Raw genomic sequence first — 14,963 nt, 5'->3', positions numbered from 1 at the left:
GGGTTGTGTTGGAGAACATGACAAGACATGAGGTACAGCCGTATAGGATAGAGAAAATTAAATCTGAATTGGGGGTATTTAGGACTGGAAAATACTCCAAAAAAAGGAAACTGGAATGATGAGGAAGCCAGCACTGTGTTATACAAGGATTACATAAAGTAACAGATGTTTGGTCTGGAAAAGAGATTTTGTTCCTGTTAAAGATGGTATAAATTAATGGACTTACTCAAAGGATTGTCCACATAGCTTTGTCAATACTTCTTCCAGTCATGGCACCAATATATTACCCAGATTTCACAAGCATACAACAGTGAGGTCAGCACAATGTCTCTGTGTGGCAGGAAATCTCCTCTCCCACACTAAACTTGGAGGTCCTTTCTCAAACTCAACTGCCAAGCCTTCAAACTTTGCTGCAGGGAGTGCAACCTGTTAGGTTGGCCACACTGTTGAAATGTCATATGTATGCTTGCCAAAAGACTACTTTATGAAGAATTCACACAGGGTAAGTGCTCACAAGGTGGTTAGAAAAAGGCAATTTTAGAATTCAAAAAAAACTTTAAAAAATTTTAGAATTCACTGTATGACATGCCATACAATGGCAGAAGACCACCCAGTATGGTGTGCCCTCATAAGATAAGGTGCTATGTTCCACGAGCAAAGCAGAATTGAATTAGCTCAGAAGAACTGAGAAATGTACAAAGTTAGAGAAGTCACCTCAAATATTCATAGTAACTATTTGTATGTGAATTATGGCAGAGCTTTCCAAGCTCATATTGGTCTGATCAGCCATAATCAAATACACTAATCTGACTCTAATATAGTGATGGCATTTTGGTCCTTTTCAAAAACAAAGGATATCAACCAGCCAATCAACTTTTTCCAGGATGAATAGTTAACCCAATATCTTTTTGAGTTAACCTGGAGAAGAAAAGACATAACAGCTTTCTTCAAGTATTTGGTGGGCAGTCATAAGGCATTATGCTTATTTTTGTTGGGCCAAAAAGAAACATTTGTTGAAAGTTTCTAGGGGACAGATTTTGGCTCTTTATAAGGAAAAAACCCTAATAATTTGAGTTCATCAAAAGATTAATGGGCGACTTCAGGAGATAGTGAATTCCTTAACAAAGGACATTTACAAATAGAGGCTGAAGTTGCATTCCAATTGAATTATTGGTTGGACTAGATGGTCCCAGAAATTGCCTAAAGTCTGAAATTTGGTAATTAAGTGATCAAATGCTGCTGGAATGTCCTGGTAGCCCCTCAACTGCAATGAGATTGTTAATGAGAAATGTGGTGTCCTGATGTGGCTTCATGACTTCTAGAACTGCTTGTTCCAAGAAGCAATTATTATTTCCTCATCTCATCTCAGTCAAGTATTTGCTCAATCTTTGAGAGGATAATTAGAGGACCTCATTCTTACCATCTGACCTAATTTTATTGCTTCTCTAATTTCATTTAATGTAGGCAGCTCATCCTCATTATCTAGGTCAAGTAGTCTATAGGATTTCCCTATTAACACATTTTGATTAAATATAGATAGCACCTCTACCCAATCCAATTCATATCCAATACAGTTACTTTGCCAGTAACATTATTCATAATACCACTATAAAAGCTAATACACAAAATGTATATCAAGAGCTAAAAGTGACTTCAGACTCCAACTAAGTCCAGCTTCCTCACTTTACAAGAGATGAAACTGAGACCCAAAGAGATTAGTGATTAACCTTCGGTGACACAGATAATAAATATCAGATGGAGAATTTGAACCTGGATTACCTGACTCCAGTGTGTTTTTTTTCTCCTCTATATTGCTGCACCAACCCATAATTGAAAGTTTACAATTATAGTTGATTTTAGAACAACATGGGACAGGTAGGTATAATTAGCCATCTATAATTGGGTGTTGAGAGCTTAGTCATTTTTTAAATGAAGAGTTACTTAATTTTTTGTACTTTAAATTATATCTGACCTTCCAATTCAGCCCTGTTTATTCTTCTCTGGCCAGACTTTTCAAGGATGCAAATCTATGAATGCTAGCTCAATTCCCCATCCCATTTATTTATTCAAAGACATCTAGGCACCTAAATATAAATATATGAATATATTGCATATAATATTATGGTATAGTGGGCATAATGAGGTTAGTACAATTCTCCAAGTTAGAACCTTTTAAACCTGAGTGTTTTGTATTTTTACTACATTGTATAGCATAGCTTCACCCCATTATCTCCTCCCTCCCATCCTAATGATTATGAATTCCTGGATGCCATGCTTCAAACCCTATTTTTGGTCCCTTACTAGCCACTTCCTTATTCTTATCTTACCCAACTTCACCATGCTAAAACTACCCACTCTGCTCTTTGGAATGCTTGCTCCACAGGTAATTAATTTTCATCTTAAACCTTTTCTTTTTCATGTTCCTTCTATCTTCTCACACTCATTGACATCTTGTTCCCTCCTGATGACATAACCCCTATGATCACCATTTCTAGTAATGATTGCACTTTTATACCTGCTACTACCCCATATCCATGGTCATAGTGGGAGAATAGGAATACTCTTTGTTACCCATTACTACTTTCAGGTGCTGTAAGGATGCAATTCCCACAAAACAAGAGAAGGGAATTGTAAGGGTCCTTTAAATGGGCAGACACAGTGCAACAGGAGATTGAGTAGCCCAGAAGTATTCTCTGTGGATATAGGACTGCCCTGTGGGTGAGATCCTGGCCATATTGAGATAGCTTCATAATGGGTGACGGCTCTCTCTCTGGTTGGCTGTGTGTGTGAGACCTCACAGGCCCTTTACAAGCCCATGGCAGACAGCAGTCACTCTCTTTAACCTGGCTCCCCAGCCTGGAGTAGCTGAGCCAAGCTGGTAAGGAGTTTGGTAGAGAACATGTGGGTCTTCAGACCAGCTGTTCACTAGGGAGCTGACAAGTCAGGGCATTAATTCAGGGAATTATGTGAGTAGGTATAATAAAGGCTTTTAATATTACACGTGGCTGTTCTTGAGTGCACTACTGGTTATTAAACTCACTATTCAAGAAATTGTGGCCAGAGACCTTTGAAGGCTTGAGAGGAGGCGAGCCGGGTAGAGTTGACACTGCAAAGGTCAGTGGTCAAAGGTACTCTGTTGGGCCTAGGACAGACTAGTAATAGTAACTGCCAGGAGGGCATGTTACAAATGGCGCCTGAATCTGGATGCATCAGAAATTATCAGGTTTTGAAAATTAATATTTAATATTCAGAATTAAGATTCTGAAAGATCCGGTAGAAACGCTGCCTAGGAGGGAAGGCAGAGAGGCGATATGGACCCAGGTAACTCTGGGATCAGGCTCAAGAATACAGCTGAACATAATGCTTATATAAATAGGTTAAAGAGCCAGATGGAAGATCTTTTAACAAAGATCACCACTGAAGAACAGCAGGAAGCTTGTAATCAAGCTCCAAGAAGGCTATCCCCACACCCATTAAATATAGCTTGGACAGGGAGCAACCTAGAGCTAATGGGTATGAATGACAGTATAGAGTATAAAATGCAACAACTAGAAGTTGAGTTAAAAATAGAACAACAAACAATTAAAAAAAGAGTTACTAGAATTGCAGGTTAAATTACAGGTTGAGATAGAGAAAGAAGAAAAAGCTAGGTTACTACAGTTAGAACAGGAAGAGTTCAAACCAGTGGCTGAAGCTAAGAAGGGAAATAAACGAACCACATGGACTTTAGTTGGAAAAATTCTTTAGTGTTTTGTTGGTTTACCTTGTGTATTATTGTCTTAAGGAATTTATTGATTACTCTTCCATTGAGAAGAGGTTTAGTTCTTTCTATGTGCAAAGCTTGGGTTGGATTTTAAATCAGCCTTTGGGGAATTTTCCAATTCCAGACCCTCTTCCCTCAGCCCCACCTTCGTGGGCCAAGGGAGAAGTAGGAGGAGGAAAAGGAAGGGTGATAATATCATCAGCACTGCCCATTAATCCATTTAAAACTCCTGTGACTTCATTTCAAAAGACAGAAGTAGGCTTTATGGCCAAAGGCAAAAAGTAATTGTGGTGTATTGACTATAATATTCAGAAAAAATTTTAAGATACAGTTGGGTTAATTTCTAAGAAACCTTACAAGGATAAGACCTTGCAGTTAGAGTGGAGTTTTATACTTATAAAACCTCTAGGATCATCTTTGGAGAGTTGGAACTCCTCTTTTCTTACCTCGTGGATTTTTCACTTCCACAGGTGGGCTTGATTTCCCAACCCCCTATGAGTACTTATAAAACAGTGTTTATGTTTAGAATGGTTTGGAAAATTGCTGTTTTAATCACTAGAATAAATAGACAGTGTGTGATCTTTGACCCAGGAGGAAAACTAATATCAGATGTATTGATTCACATGCCTGAAGTACAATTTGGTATCAGAAACTCAAACTTTGATTTTAGGCAAAAGAATTCAGGGATATCATGGATTGAAGCTTTCATAGCCGGGTGTTCTTTTTTCATTAACTATATGAGTGGCAGACCACTGAAAAGGTATCAGCTCTTTTAAGAACTTCGAGAGTGAGTGAGAAAGTGCTCAGATAAGTATTATATCCTACATGTCCATTTTCAGAGTGAACCTTCGAATCATTTAAAATTAGGCTGTTAGAGTCTTATATTTGCAAATTGTGATAACTAAAGAGGAAGCTAAGAGCATGGCAAAAGGCTACATAGCTTATCTTTCTTTTTTTTTTTATTCTCCTATGCACCTTATAGGACAAAACCCTTATGGTTTGAAATTTAATGTTTTAAGACCAATGGACATTATAGCTTCATTCCAATCTGGAGAAGCAGCTAGACATGTGATCAACCATTTTTCCATTGTAGAAATTTCACATGCATTTAAGACAGTTACAAATATTTTGCCTTTAGGTGTTTTTGCATTGAATTTGACTTTGCCCATTCCATTGGCATTTCTTATAATCCTACTTGTAAAGTCATTACTGCACAGACTATATCCCCAAGATCTTCTCTTCTAAAAAGAGAAGGGAATTTTGGGATATGCACAAGGTGTGGCAATACATATATGTGATTGCTTGCAATTTTTAAATTTTGATTTTATATTTTTAAACACTTTTGATTTCACATCTTTAAAGTATTTTGATTTTACATTACTAAGTTATTTTGATTTTATATTTTTAAATTATTTTGGTTTTACATTTTTAAATTCATTGCATTTTACCTTAGCAAAGAACTTTGGGCATACACAGAAAGTGCAGCTAAGTGACAGACTGACTTTTGTCTGACTTTTGTCCATCTTTTTGACAAGAACTTTCCTTCCACTGTGGTGTGGAAAGGCCTGGATGGCATTTGGAAAGGCCCAAGCTGGGCAAGGGTTTGGGGCCCCAGGTACATTCCTTCCTAGGTGTAGATCCAGCAGCAGAGAAGTTGATCCCAACCAGAGACATTTGTGAACTGGGCAATCCAAGAGAAGGATCAGACAACAGCCCAGAGGGACCAGCCAGATGTCAGCAGCCCTCCAGACACTGATGACAGCAACGTCCCTCCTGACCGTGACACCAGAGACAACAGACACAATTCCAGTGTAGCAGCTGAAATGGACTGTCTTGGGTGATATGCAATATAAAGACTGTAAATGGACAATGGGCCTGCTTGCTTCTCCTATGGCTACTTGCCATATGGTGGTCTGGGGAGAGGGTTTGCCCTATGCTTTCTATTGAAGGACTATGTTTTTAAATTAGTGGGTGAAAAACCAACACACCTACCTGCCATTGTTATTGAGACAATGTTTCTGGACTTGACTTTGCTTATGTACACCTGTGAAACTAGAATTGCTCTAGAATTGTGAAAAGTGCAATAGAGAATTGTGATAAGCTAAAATTGCTCTAGAATTGTGATAAATGTAACTAGAATTGTGACAACCCACCTCACTGATATTTAATTGTTAACTAGAATTGTAATGTTTTACCTTGTTGACTTCCCACCTCAGTGTTTACATCCTACCTCATTGGTGTCCAACCTCTTTGGCTTATTATCTCCTTGAGTATGACTTTAATGAATGGGTTGAACACTTGGCCACTGTTGAGTCTGGTTCTCATTGTCATACTTTTGTTTACTGATCTGCTGCTTTGTGCCTCCTTGGGCATAACAATCTGTCATCTCATGGATCAAGTGAACTATAGCTGGTGCTAAAAGTTTAGCTTGATGAGATGTGCGGTTCCTGCAAAACAAGAGAAGGGAATTGTAATGGTCCTTTAAATGGGCAGGCACAGTGCAACAGGAGATTTGAGTGGCACAGAAGTAATCTTTGTGGATATAGGACTGCCCTGTGGGTGGAATCCTGGCCATATTGAGATAGCTTCATAATGGGTGATGGCTCTCTCACTGATTGGCTGTGTGTGTGACCTCACAGGCCCTTTATAAGCCCACTGCAGACAACAGTCACTCTCTCTTTAACCTGGCTCCCTAGCCTGGGGTAGCTGAGCCAAGCTGATGGATAGCCAAGAGGTAAGGAATTTGCTAGAGAACATGTGGGTCTTCAGACCAGGTGTTCACTAGGGAGCTGACAAGTCACGGCATTAAGTCAGGGCATTATGTGAGTAGGTATAATAAAGGCTTTTAATATTACAAGTGGCTGTTCTTGAGTGCACTACTGGTTATTAAACTATTATTCAAGAAATTGTGGCCAGAGACCTTTGAAGGCTTCAGAGGAGGCAAGCCGGGTAGAGTTGACACTGCAAAGGTCAATGGTCAAAGGTACTCTGTTGGGCCTAGGACAGACTAGTAATAGTAACTGCCATGTTACAAGGTGCTCTTCTATTACCACTGTCACTCAGTGATTGAGATTCATTCCATTCATCTTTATCACCCAATTAAGGTTTTTGTATAATGACCTCTAAAATATTCCACTTCCTTCCTCAATAACTTCAGTACCTAGTTCACAGTCTTTTTCTCTTCAAGATACATCCTAATATACAATCAAATACCCTAACCTCAGCCCTGGATTATTCCACTGTATACTGACTTGGCTCATACCCATGGGCTACTGAATGAAGTTGGAGAAAATCATGAAATCTTGTTGCTTGAATCCATTAATAAATTTATGGTATATAATCTCAACTGGGCTCTCAATAAGGTAAGGCATCCTTTTCCACCCTACTTCTGAGGACTTTATCCCACTCAACACAGTGGCTTTTCTGATCTTTTCATCCCTCCTCAAACTTTTCCTCCCCCTTTTCCCTCCTCATCATCTCAATGGAAAATCTCACCTCATATTTCACTAAAAAATTAAGAGTTCCCTATATTCTTCTCCTTATCTTATATTTTTCAAATGCCTAATGACACTACTTCTTTCTTTTTCTTTGTCTTGCATGAAGAGATCTTCTCTTTACCAAACCCTTCTAGAAGCACAAGTGATCCCATTTCACCTCATCTTCTCCAACATAATCCTCTCTTTATTATTCCCACTCCATTCATTTATCTTCAGTTTCTTCCTATCTGCTAGGTATTTCCCAACTGTTTTGTTGATGTTCATCCTGTGTTTTCAAAGAAGAATGATAATATCATGTTTTGACTTGCTTGTTAATTGAATTTAAATGAGACAGGATTGTGCAAAGTCATCAGAGACATTAAAATCAAGTGGCAGGTCAAAAGTCAAGAAAACTTGTGATTGTCTGGAATGCAATAGATAACCTTGGTATCTTCAATATCTAAGCAAGCTCTATACACCCCAGAGAATCTACTTCAGCTACCTTCATGTCCATTAGAACAAATCCTCATCTACCCAGTCTGTCAATGGAAGTCTTTACATGCTTGGAATAAACATCCCCCTAACTCATTGATGAGTTTGAGACCTGTCAGTTACTCTCAACCTGGTTTAGTCCACCTGCTGAGATGGTTTAGCAGCATGTGGCCATTATGTATCCTGCAGCTTCTTGGAGCCACAGGTGAGATTTGAGTGAATGTGGGTGAGCAGCCCTGAAAAGGGCTCCACAAGCCCTCACACTCGAAGTGCTGGTCCTCCCTAAACATCCCATATGTCCCCAACTGCCTACAACCTCTTTTGATCCATCCATCCCCACTAAATAGTATTTCATATCTCTTCTCTCTTTTGTGGTTTAATTCCTTGAGAAGGTTGTCTATAATGTGTACTTCTACTTTGTTTCTTCTCATTGCTTCTTAATTCTCTACAATCTGACTTTTGACCTCATTTTTCAATCAGAATTTCTCTCTCCAATGTTACCAATGATCTAATTGCCATATACAATGGATTTTGTTTCAGTGCTCATCCTTGAACACTCTGTATTCTTTGATACTGTTACCCATATCCTTCTCCTTGATATTCTCCTCTTTATAGGCTAATTAGGAACACCTCCATACTGATTCTCCACCTACCTTTCTGCTTCTCTTTCCTCTCTACTTTGCAGATTTTGATCCAAGTTATATCTGCTTGCCATGGGCATCCCAAAAGGCTCTGTCCTGGACCACCTTCTATTCTTGCTGGCCAAGTTTTTTTAATCTTCTTACACTTTATACTTTCCACATGTTCTCTGATCATGTGATATTGTCCTCATTCTTTCTTATACCAGAAACTCTGATTCTGTGAATTTTCATAATTAGCCTCTATGCCTAGAACTAACTCTCTCCTCATTTCTACTTCTTACCCTCCCTTCTTTCCTTCAAATCTCAAATAAAGCTCTGTATTCTACAGGAACTCTTTTCTAATCCCTCTTAATTCTAGAGCTTTCTCTCTATTGCTTATCTTCAACCTACACTTCTACTACTATTCTTTATCTCTATAGTCCTCTACCCTCCCCCCCAGTGATTAAACTGAAGTATCTTTATTCACAAAGGATGAACTTAATATATGTTGTCATTTCTTATAGTTATAAATGGTAGTGGGCAGGAGAACAATAAATCATAACTATAGAATTTTAGAGTTGGAAATTACTTGAGAAACATGAGTTCAAATCATGAATCTGCTCTTTATTAATTATGTAGCCTTACTTAAGGCTACATTTAATTTCTTTGGGTCTCTGTTTCCTTAGTTTTAATATGAAATTGAAAGATTAGATGCTCACTAAGATCTCTTTTATGCTCTATAATTCCTTCATTTAACAGGTTAAAAGCAGAGCAGGAAACTCTCATGATCACCAATCCAGCATACTTTCCACTGTACTAATAGAGCAACAAGTATTTGTGAATACCCACTATGTGCCCAGCAGCATGTGTTACAAGGATTACAAATGAAACTCAAGACACAGTTTCTGTGTTTCAGGAGATCAAAACATGGTTGAGTTCAGAGATATTAACATGAAATAACAATGAAAAACAGTATAATTTAAATCCTAAATTGCATGGCATTGATGATACATATTATTAAGAATTTATCAATTATTAGCATATCAATACATAGGTGATATCCTTCCAAGCTCAGGTAATTGAGTAAGCCTTCAAATTTGTCTGGCTGATACTGAAATTAGATAGAATTTGGACTTTGATTTTAATACTTAACATTTATTAAGCAGTTTCTATGTCCAAAGCTATAAAGAAGATGGAAAGATGAAAAATATAAGTGAGAAACAACCCCTGCCCTTCAGAAGCTTATTTGGTTGATTTGCACATCTGATTGCTGAGTTTTAATAGAGTTGATGGATTGCACAAAGTCAATTGGGGTTAATTTAGGGCAAACTTATTTACTCTATACTATTTTGCACTTATTTTTGAGGAAACAAGAGGAGAGAATTCAGAGACACCTCTTACATTAAAAACAAAGTTAAAAGAGCTCTAGCTATATGACCCTTTTCTGATATCCTTGACTCATCATACTTCTTTTATTGACTTGTGCCCACCATAGTATATAAATTTTTATTCTTGCAATATACCAAGGAGAAAAAAAGAATTTAAAAAAGAAAAACACCTAGGAAACAAAGAGCCAAATTCATGTTTGTCCAAATGCCAGATTATTAAAACATGATTATAGAAAAGAACCAATTTCCTTTGCCCAAAGGCAGTGCCCATTGGAATCTATACAATCTCATCACTAAGAAATGATTAGAACATCTCCAGAGTCCAGCTGGAAAGGCTATACAAAATTAAATTGGAAATGTAATAGTGCCTGTTGACCAAAATGGACAGTAGTGCAATCACCCCCTGAATTGGGCTCTCAAAGTAGCAGCTTCCTAATTTTCAAATGTATTGATGTATCTAAGTATCCTTGAACTCTGTATTTTATAAGGTGAAATGGAGAATGAGCAGCTAGAAAATCACTAAAACAAAAGAGCCAACCAAGTATGAAGAGGTCTGTGCCCTTCCTAGAGTAGTAGTAATAATAAATCACATCTTTATAGTACTTTAAGATTTACAAGACAATTTACAAACATTATAGAATACCAGTATCTCCAAGATGAAGGAAAAATCGGTGGTCATCTATTATGGTCCATACCTGAAGAAGAATCCCCACTACAACAATCCAGAAATGGCCTTTCAGCCTTTGTTTGAAAACCTCCAGAGAAAGCCTGCCTTGTGGCAATCTATTCCATTTTGGGGGATATCTCTAAAGGTTAGGAAGTTTCTCCTTTTTTTAACCCTAAGTTGGCCTCTGCAATTTCCATCAGCTTTCTCAGTCCCAAGAGAAAAGATCTAAACCTGATCCCTCCATCATTTCACTTCATTTTCACAATATTTCTCTAAGAGTAATAATGCAAGCATCATTATCTACATTTTACTATTAAGGAAAATGAGGTCCTAGAGATGAAATGACATCTAAAGTTATAGAATTATTAATTGACTGAGGCAGGATTGGAACTCTAGCTTTCTAAATCTCTTTTTAACTGTATGTACCATGCTCTCTTCATAGGAGAAGGCAGGCTTTCTCCCCTTAACTATCAAAGACAAATTGTTGCATCTTATGCAAGTAAGAAAAAGAAGATAGAGCTCATTTGGTCAGACAGTCCTTAAATATTAAACAGCTGCTATGTGCCAAAAGTATGTGCCAAAGTGTTTATTGTCCCCATTTTTGTATTTGCATAGAGACCTAGGACCATATCCACAAGGGATTTAGAGATCTTCCAATTCAACCCACTAATTTTATGGATGAGGAAACTAAAGACAAAGACATGAAGAGACTGAAATCTTAACATAGATTTAGAAAAGGGGGTGCTCCTGACAGGTGAAAATCAACCCCAAATGATGAACAATTAATAATAAAAATCTTCATTCCTCCTGATGAGAACATGGCTTCATCATTATATTGAGCTGAATCCAGTAATCTTCTATTGAAGATATAAATAAAGGTGAGTTCTCAATTAGCTCTGAAACTAACAGGGAAGAAAACATGCAGACAAATCTGTACAAATAAGCTATAGAAAGGTTAATGAAAATAATCAATAGAGGAAAGGCACTAAAATTAAAAAGGATTAGGAAAAGTATACTCTAGAAGATGGGGTTTTAGCTGGGACTTAAAGGAAGCCAAGAAAATCAGGTAGATATTAGAAGAGAGTGCATTTCAGGTATGGAGAACAGACATAGCAGAATTAGAAGATGGAGTGTCCTGTTTGAGCTATAGCAAGGAGATGATTGTGATTAAATCAAAAAACACATTGGGGAAAGGGACATAAAGTTATCTTATGATAACTTAAATGGAAATGAATATAATTTATATAGCACCTATTATGTGACAGGAACTTTTTACAAATATCATCTCAAATAGAAAGTCTGAGAGATAAACAATATGATTATGCCCATTTTACAGAAGAGGAAACTGAAACAAAGAAGTTTTTGAGTTGTCCAAGGTCATACATCTGGTAAGTGTCTGAGGCTGGATTTGAACTCTTAATTCCAGGCCCAGCACTCTCTTTATGTTTATTTTGGAAAAGTAAAAAGGAACAGGATATAAAATGATTTGAATGCCAAATGGAGGAATTTATATTTGATCCTGGGGATAACACGGAGATAATAGAGTTTATTGAATTAGAAATTTTATAAAGATCATTTGGCAAAGGAGTAGAAGATAGACTACAATGTGGAGAAACTTGTGTCAGGTAAACCAACAAGCATTTATTAGAATAATTCAAGCATGGGATAATGAGGTCCTCTACCAGAATAGTAGCAATGTCAGAGGAGAGAAGGAGCCATATGTGAGAGGTCCTACAAGGGTAAAATTAACAAGGGAGATGAAATAAAGTAAGATGAGAAAGAGTTTCTGGGTAATTAATAATCAATCTATTAATTAGGTTATCTAATAACCAACAAATTGATGAAAGGTGGCTTCTCTGACAAAGACAAGATATGTCTAGTTCTCTGTGTTTATTGTCCCCATTTTTGTATTTGCATAGAGACCTAGGACCATATCCACAAGGGATTTAGAGATCTTCCAATTCAACCCACTAATTTTATGGATGAGGAAACTAAAGACAAAGACATGAAGAGACTGAAATCTTAACATAGATTTAGAAAAGGGGGTGCTCCTGACAGGTGAAAATCAACCCCAAATGATGAACAATTAATAATAAAAATCTTCATTCCTCCTGATGAGAACATGGCTTCATCATTATATTGAGCTGAATCCAGTAATTTGGACAAAGGAATACTAAGATTGGGTTTCTCCTTCATGAGATGTCACCCTAAGCTTTAATGGAGAGGTAAAAAGGCTTGAGTTCACTGCTTTGGGTCAAAAATTCACTTAGATTAGATTTTGTTTATACTATAAAAAGAAGGTAGGTCTCCTACTTGAGCAAGGTCTTGCCCAAGATCAGGAAGCATATACCCTGAGGATTAGAGCAATCTACTGACTTTTTCCTAAATGAGGAGAAAATTTTTTTCAAAAAAAGAAAGAAAACCCTGGATCCTCATTTAATAATTATCTAATAACATAATAGAAAATAAGTTTTGTTTTTGTTTTTGTTTTTTTCACAGCTAACGATTTGAGCCTTGAGAACAGGAAAGTTGATGATACCTACAAGTGTAGTAGTGAAGATAGTTTAGGGAAAAAGATAATGAGTTTAACTTTGAACTTGTTGAGTTTAAAACTAAACAGCCAGTATGAGATGTCTGAAAGTCCATTAGAGATGCAAAACTGGAGGTTAGCAAAGAGATTAGGGCTGAATAGATAAATTTCAGAATCACCAGCATATATAAAATTGATGAGGAGTAAACTGAGGTCTAAACCGAGATGGGTCAAAGCCTTTTCTCTCTCTCCTTCCTTCCCCAAAGTAACCAAAGGCGGGGTTAGCAGCAAATGAATTTGCTACTTAATGCTGTGTGGAAACATAGACTTTATTGATTAGAATGGAAACACCGGAGAGCTGGTGGGCAAAATGGCTGCATGGTACAAGGCCAATTTTGCAAAGAATAGATTTTTGAGGACTCTGTTTTATACAAGAGCACAATCATTCAGATGCAGTGATGTAAGGAGGTTCCGGAGAGTGATGTAAATAAGATAAGGATTCTCTTGTTATCTTTTGGAGACAGACAGAAGTCTCTTCCCAAAAAGGAATTTCCTGCTGGCATTTGGTCTATTTAAGCAGATTATAATGGGAGCTGTAAAACCCCAGCCAGCTCAGATAGCCCAAACTAGTTTGACCAGATCTTGTATCAAAGGTCCAAGTCCCAAAGGAAGTTGGAGATCAAACAAGGAATATCAAGGGGCTACCGCCCCCAACAAAATCATTAAGTCCATGAAAGCTGATGAAATCACCAAGTGAAGTAGTATTGAGGGAAAGAGTAGAGGGTATAGGAAAGATCCCTGTGGAATATTTATGCTTAATTGCATAACTGGAATAAAGATCTAGTGATGAAATCAAAGACTTCAGAGAAATCATAAAAGGATGAAGACTGAGAAAGGCCCATGAAACAATTAGCAGCTAATAGGTCACTTTAGAGAAAGCAGTTTTTGGAGGCAAGATGGCAGACAGAAGCCAGGAAGTTGCCCAAGCTTTCCCCAGTTTCCCTGAGAAACAATGCTAAATCAAGCATCTAAACAGATTCTGGAGTGTCAAAACCTGTAAAAAGATGGTTTGAAAAAAATTTCCAGCTTAAGACAATTTAGGAGGACTAAAGGAAAAATCTGTCTCACTTGAGTAAAAGAAGAGTATACTCCAGCAGAGATACAATGCAGACAATCCAACTGGAGACTCTTAGCCACAGTTTAAATCAGCAATTGAGTTCCCTCAGGCCTGGCTCAGCATTACCAGTGGAGTAACAGGATAGCTGGTAGGAATCCAGCCCCAGCACAGAAGACAAATTGCAAACCCCAGAAGCCCCAGAATAATAGTCAAACCACCAGCCCCTCAGGCTCCAGAATGGAAAGCCAATGACTAGGATGCTATCACTCAACAAAAGAAGCTTGGGGCAGTTTCTCCTGTGCTCTAGGAGCAGAGCTCAACTTTTTAAAATGAGAAAAAAAAAAGCTCTAATCATAGAAAACTACTATGGCAACAGAAGTTCAGAACAGAAACTCAGAAGAGGGCAGCAATGGTAAAATGCCTACATGTGATGCCTCAAAGTGGAATATGATTTGGTCTTAAACTCAAAAAGTTCTCTTGGAAGAGCTCAAAAAAGATTTTAAAAATCAAATAAGAAACTATCTTCAGCATCACATATACTAAAATCCAAGTGATACAGAGAAGATAAATATGGCCCCTGCACAAAGATGCATGCAAATTTATGAAGCATTCCATATTTTTTTAAAACCATCTTTGCTCATATCTGGAAAAATAAAATACTATTTTGAAAATAGTATTCTCTGTAAGTCTCAGTTTCCTCATCCATAAAATTAATGGGTTGAATTGGAAGATCTCTAAAGTTTCTTGTAGCTCTGATCCTACAAATACAAAAATGGGGACAATAAATATAATGAACTAGAGATCCCAATGGATATAGATATTTGGCCTTACAAGTATAATTTTTGAGCATTATTAGTGCCAAAAGAATGGTGGTGGATTGGGGGATAGAGGCAGATAATAGTCTCCAATA

The 14,963-nt window shown here is 37.4% G+C and overlaps 1 non-coding gene across 1 annotated transcript; it reads left to right on the top strand.

Annotated features, from left to right (window-relative positions):
- The first annotated feature begins 14,570 nt into the window (after positions 1-14,570).
- Positions 14,571-14,674, top strand: LOC141565184 (U6 spliceosomal RNA). Its single transcript, XR_012488877.1, has one exon. It is a non-coding gene; the product is annotated as a U6 spliceosomal RNA (small nuclear RNA).
- Positions 14,675-14,963: the final 289 nt, after the last annotated feature.

Source organism: Sminthopsis crassicaudata, chromosome 3 (genome assembly GCF_048593235.1).
Source record: "Sminthopsis crassicaudata isolate SCR6 chromosome 3, ASM4859323v1, whole genome shotgun sequence".
Classification (NCBI taxonomy): Eukaryota; Metazoa; Chordata; class Mammalia; order Dasyuromorphia; family Dasyuridae; genus Sminthopsis; species Sminthopsis crassicaudata.
This window is presented reverse-complemented; position numbering and strand designations above follow the sequence as displayed.